The sequence below is a fragment of the Tachypleus tridentatus genome, chromosome 1 (assembly GCF_004210375.1).
Source record: "Tachypleus tridentatus isolate NWPU-2018 chromosome 1, ASM421037v1, whole genome shotgun sequence".
Taxonomy (NCBI): domain Eukaryota; kingdom Metazoa; phylum Arthropoda; class Merostomata; order Xiphosura; family Limulidae; genus Tachypleus; species Tachypleus tridentatus.
This window is the reverse complement of record NC_134825.1, coordinates 10,991,303-10,997,808: the sequence shown is the minus strand read 5'-3', so window position 1 is coordinate 10,997,808 and position 6,506 is coordinate 10,991,303. Positions and strand designations below refer to the sequence as shown.

The 6,506-nt window shown below is 32.8% G+C and overlaps 1 long non-coding RNA gene across 1 annotated transcript; it reads right to left on the bottom strand.

Annotated features, from left to right (window-relative positions):
* Positions 1–3,497: 3,497 nt before the first annotated feature.
* LOC143240458 (uncharacterized) lies at positions 3,498–5,837 on the bottom strand. The gene is made up of 2 exons (XR_013021772.1): positions 5,606–5,837; positions 3,498–5,180 (listed from the first exon to the last, which is right to left on the bottom strand). It is a non-coding gene; the product is annotated as an uncharacterized LOC143240458 (long non-coding RNA).
* Between the last annotated feature and the right edge of the window lie 669 nt (positions 5,838–6,506).

Below are 6,506 nucleotides of genomic sequence, written 5' to 3'. Positions count from 1 at the left end.
AACCGTTTGATATACTTATCCTATTGTTTCTATAGATGATAATCGTTCCATATACTTATCCTACTCTTTCTATAGATGATAACCGTTTGATATACTTATCCTAATGCTTCTATAAATGATAATCGTTTCATATACTTATCCTAATCTTTCTATAGATGATAATCTCTTGAAATACTTATTTTAATGTTTCTTTTGATGATAATTGTTTCATATATTTATCCTGTTTCCATAAATGATAATCGTTTGATATACTTATCCTAATGTTTCTATAATTATAATCGTTTGATACCCTAGTTTTGATTCTTCTATTAAACGATAAAGTGATGATACAGTTGATACTATTTTTTAGTAGTATGTTATAACCTGTTGATACACTGGTTCTAACCTTTCTGTTAAGAGATTGTAATGTGTTCAAACATAATCCCTTATACTTTTGGTACATGATATTCCTTTGATATTTTGATATTTCTAGCAGATGATAAGTTGCTTGTATATACCAGTCCTATAATTTCTAGTGTATACTAATATGTAGATACACCAGTCCTGATAGTTTTTAGTAAATCATTAATGTGTTGATACACAACTCCAATATTTGTAGTACAAGTTGAACTTGTGGTATTTCCAATATAAAATAATTCACCTGATAGTTTTAGTAAATCATAATGTGTTGATACACAACTCCTAATATTTGTAGTACAAGTTGAACTTGTGGTATTTCCAATATAAAATAATTCACCTGATAGTTTTGGTAAATCATAATGTGTTGATACACAACTCCTAATATTTGTAGTACAAGTTGAACTTGTGGTATTTCCAATATAAAATAATTCACCTGATAGTTTTAGTAAATCATAATGTGTTGATACACAACTCTAATATTTGTAGTACAAGTTGAACTTGTGGTATTTCCAATATAAAATAATTCACCTGATAGTTTTAGTAAATCATAATGTGTTGATACACAACTCTAATATTTGTAGTACAAGTTGAACTTGTGGTATTTCCAATATAAAATAATTCACCTGATAGTTTTAGTAAATCATAATGTGTTGATACACAACTCCTATTATTTGTAGTACAAGTTGAACTTGTGGTATTTCCAATATAAAATAATTCACCTGATAGTTTTAGTAAATCATAATGTGTTGATACACAACTCCTAATATTTGTAGTACAAGTTGAACTTGTGGTATTTCCAATATAAAATAATTCACCTGATAGTTTTAGTAAATCATAATGTGTTGATACACAACTCCTAATATTTGTAGTACAAGTTGAACTTGTGGTATTTCCAATATAAAATAATTCATTATTAACTGGTCCTAATATTTTGGTAAATGTTAAATCGTTGATATACCAGTCGTGGAAAATCTAGTTGATACTAAATCTTAATATCTCACATCTTGGTCTTGTTTCAGTTGTGAGTTCAGTCATGTAGAAATATTTGTTATTAGCGTAATGTAATATTCCCCTTTATGTCAACCTACCGGTATCATGTAGAAATATTTGTTATTAGCGTGGTGTAATATTCCCCTTTATGTCAACCTACTGGTATCATGTAGAAATATTTGTTATTAGCGGTGTAATATTCCCCTTTATGTCAACCTACTGGTAGAGGAACAAAATATATGTGCCCATGTGCAGCTCTCGGTTTGAAAACCACTAAACACATTCGGTTGACCTTTAGGTATAGATGCTGTTTTTCTGCGATTTAAAACTAACCACTTTTCTTAGTAGTATTTTTTGTAAACTTATCATTTTTGTTTACGTTATTTGTTTTAATTCAGTCGAAATTAAAAGAAACAAAAGGTCCGCCATTATAAAAGTACCATTAACCTTATTACTGTTGTTAAACATACTGAATTTCATCTGTTCTGTACTAGCACTATCGAAATGTTGTATTAACCTTTATATTAACATCGTTTTATTATACCTCTTACTACCAGACGTGTCAACATGTTGTTCTGTATTGAGTAATTCTGTATTTTGGTTGTTAAACCAGTTACCAAACACGTTTACTCATTTTCTGTGTAAAATGTACATGATAATAATTCTTCAGTTATTAACTATTCATGAGTTGTTGTTTTCTCTACATCTTCGCGGGTTCGAATCCCCGTCACATCAAAATGATCGCTTTCAGCCGTGGGAGCGTTATGACGCGACGGTTAATCCCACTATTCGTTGATAAAACATCAGCCCAAGAGTTGGTGGTGGATGGTGATGACTAGCTGCCTTCCCTCTAGTTTTATACTGCTAAATTTGGGACGGCTAGCGCAGATAACCTTCGTGTAGCTTTGTATGAAATTAAAAACAAGCAGACAAACAATGACTCCATTACCATGAAAGTTTCTTTACAAATATATGTTCAGAAGTTCCTAACAATAACAAATAACAATGAACCAATTACACTGAAAGTGTCTTCACAAAGATGTGTTCAGAAGTTCCTAACAATAACAAATAACAATGAACCAATTACACTGAAAGTGTCTTCACAGAGATGTGTTCAGAAGTTCCTAACAATAACAAATAACAATGAACCAATTACACTGAAAGAGTCTTCACAAAGATGTGTTCAGAAGTTCCTAACAATAACAAATAACAATGAACCAATTACACTGAAAGTGTCTTTACAAAGATGTGTTCAGAAGTTCCTAAAAATTACAAATAACAATGAACCAATTACACTTAAAGTGTCTTTACAAAGATGTCTTCAGAAGTTCCTAACAATAACAAATAACAATGAACCAATTACACTTAAAGTGTCTTTACAAAGATGTCTTCAGAAGTTCCTAACAATAACAAATAACAATGAACCAATTACACTGAAAATGTCTTTACAAAGATGTGTTCAGAAGTTCCTAACAATAACAAATAACAATGAACCAATTACACTGAAAGTGTCTTTACAAAGATGTGTTCAGAAGTTCCTAATAATAACAATGAACCAATTACACTGAAAGTTTCTTTACAAAGATGTGTTCAGAAGTTCCTAACAATAACAAATAACAATGAACCAATTACACTGAGTGTTTCTTTAGAATGATGTGTTCAGAAGTTCCTAACAATAACAAATAACAATGAACCAATTACACTGAAAGTGTCTTTACAAAGATGTGTTCAGAAGTTCCTAACAATAACAAATAACAATGAGCCAATTACACTGAGTGTTTCTTTAGAATGATGTGTTCAGAAGTTCCTAACAATAACAAATAACAATGAGCCAATTACACTGAGTGTTTCTTTACAAAGATGTGTTCAGAAGTTCCTAACAATAACAAATAACAATGAACCAATTACACTGAAAGTGTCTTTACAAAGATGTGTTCAGAAGTTCCTAACAATAACAAACAATGAGCCAATTACACTGAAAGTTTCTTTAGAATGATGTATTCAGAAGTTCCTAACAATAACAAATAACAATGAGCCAATTACACTGAGTGTTTCTTTACAAAGATGTGTTCAGAAGTTCCTAACAATGACAAATAACAATGAACCAATTACACTGAAAGTGTCTTTATTAGTGACACTTTTGATTTCTACGTACAATAAATAGCTGAACTTCGCTAACAGTCTAGATATACAAACCTTGTTAATGCACTTGTGAATTAGCTAGATATACAACTGTACAATAAACTAACATATATTATAATAAAATAGAATTAAAACTAGGTGATTTTGTTACATTGCATGATAATATGAAATTAGTGTAACATAATCTATAAATACAGTTTTTGGAAACACTGGCAGATATATATATATATAAATTGTTGGAAGGGGTTATATTAAACATCATAACTTTCCCTCGATATGAAAAACCTTTGAACGTCACTTGCTTTTCTTGAACAGGGTAAGGAGCTCCTGACTCCCCCACACAGATTGGTAATGATGTCAGTTGTGCACTAGTTAAGGGTATCCCAACAACCACATGGATGCATCCCTGAACATCTTAAGTTGTTCAGTGCTTCAAATTATAAAAATTGGAACAGTCGTCACAACTTTTAAATCACTGTTTTAACGGTGTTAGTCATTACCTAAACGTAATCTGAACCCAGACAATGTTTAAACTAATTCTCGAAAATTCGAGTTCTGTAATATGAAATAAATGACACATTTTCCCTAAACTGAAAGTCCTGATTTCTCATGATTTATGAATAGGAGAAACCCTTTAACTCATCAGGCGAGATGGTGGTTTGTAAATATTTTAAGTAGAAATTAATATTGGAAAGATCCACTTTTTGTTGTTGTTCCCCTATTGAGTTAAGCCTTTTGCTCACTTTATCAGATAAAGACGTCTTTGCCCATCATCTCGTTCTAAGATAGTTTGACTCAGTTTTAGATAGTTTATCATAATATAGTTGAGAAAGTTTGACATAGTCTGACACAGTTTGGGATATTCTATGAAAGGCTTCGTTATTTATAATTTTATAGAAATATAACATTTACATTAAAGAAGCGTCGCCAACACTACTTAGGCTTAAACTAAGAGTTTCCATAGCGATGATTTGAAAATTATTTTTAAAAGACTGTAAGAAGATCAAGCAAAACAGTAACGGTAGACGAACTAAAAACACGCACGTACTTTAAGTTTAATGTTATATCATTGTAGGTTTCAGTTTTTTATTTAAAAAAAAACTGATCCAGTTTTCTCCTTTCTCGTTTACTTCCTTTGAATTTAAGAATTATCAAAAATTGGCCATGTCTGATGCTAAGAATGATAATAATATTTACCTTCGAGATGCTAACCCTAAGTCAAGGAAAAACTAAGCGTCTTGAAACCCTTTTCCTTTTATAATCAATAATTATAATAGGCTCACTTTATGAGTATTTCATGTTACACTAGCACCTTGAATAAGTACATTCGGCCAACGTTTTTACTTAAGTCCAGTTTTAAAACTGACGGTTGGAGTAGAAACTACGTCATCATTACGGGTTGACGTGCCCTCTATCTGTCCTGGCGCGACCTCTATACTTGCTACTGAGTCCTCTGGCGTCTTAGAAACCTCGGTAATTTCGTGGTCGTGGTCATGGTGAGGCTTGTGTTTGTGATGGAACGGCTGCAGAGAAAAACGACGATGGGTCACTTTCCGGCCACCCCTTCTCTTGGAAATGTGGGGATTATCTTTCCTCATAGTTTTGTTACGTAGTGCTTGTAGTTGAGTATAAACACGTCTCAATTCGGCCTAAGAACATGTTCAAGTCAGTAAGCTGAATGTGGTTAAAAACCTATAATTATAATTTCAGGATCTAATATTATTCCAAACAAAAATCTAACCATGAATATATTTATAAAAACGATGAAACCACAGGATTTAAAAACATTACACAAAACAAAGTATTTAAAGTAATTTATTTTTTTATGTTTTCTTCCATTGCAATAGGGCGATTAAAGATTATGAAATATATTTTAGAAAAATATTAGCCCTCCTTGTGCATAAGATTTAAAACTTCTATACAAATAAATCTTGTTTGGTTAACGTAATAAACTCTTACGTTTAACTAATTTGTAGTCAATATAAAGTACAGTTTCTTAAACATCAAACGGGCGATGCCAGTCTCACTTATTTATTCAAAATATCCAAGTAAAAGTGGTCTTCAAAACACTTACCTCGTCTCTATTCACTATTCTCTCCTTTGAGATTTAACATGAACCTTTTATTATTAAGCACTACATAGAATTAACAAAGAAAGTATATAATATACTCCACCCCTATTCAAACACTTTTATAACCCTTACCCCACATTTATAGAACATAATCATATTATAATTATTATTCACAGGTAATGAACGTCTACTGAAATGAACCCCTTTCAAAGGGAGATAATATTATATGGGAGGGTTAATTACTGATGGCACCTTGTGGAAATATGATTTCACTGCCCACGTAACTTCCAGCCCTCAAGCGATACCGCTCAATGGGGGGGAAGGCAGGGGTATCCTTTGATCTAACCTTCATGTTGTGCCCTCAAGTGCTAACACCCTTCACGCTGTGCCCTCAAGTGCTAACATCCTTCAAGTTGACTACTCAACTGCTGGAGTTGATCCGTGCGGTGTTCTGTACCCATTTGTGTCAACTCTAAATTACCATAATATTTTAGTCTTACTTTAACATATTTGACTAGTCTTTTTTTCATGTTTGTTGGAAGTTAAGCATAAAGCTACACAGAGTGAGCTATCCGTCCATCACGGTTATCGAAGGCTGCTTTCTAATGTTGTAAGGCCGCAGACATACGCTGTGCCATTGGAGGCGGTCTTTTGTAAGCAATGAAATAAAAGAACGGTTTTGGTTTGGTTTGTGTCGAATTTCGCGCAAAGCTACACGAGGGCTATATGCGCTAGCCGTCCCAAATTTAGCAGTGTAAGACTAAAGGGAAGGCAGCTAGTCATCACCACCCACCGCCAACTCTTGGGCTACTCTTTTACTAACAAATAGTGGGATTGACTGTCACATTATAAAGCCCCAACGGCTGAAAGGACGAGCATGTTTGGTCCGACGGGGACTCGAGCC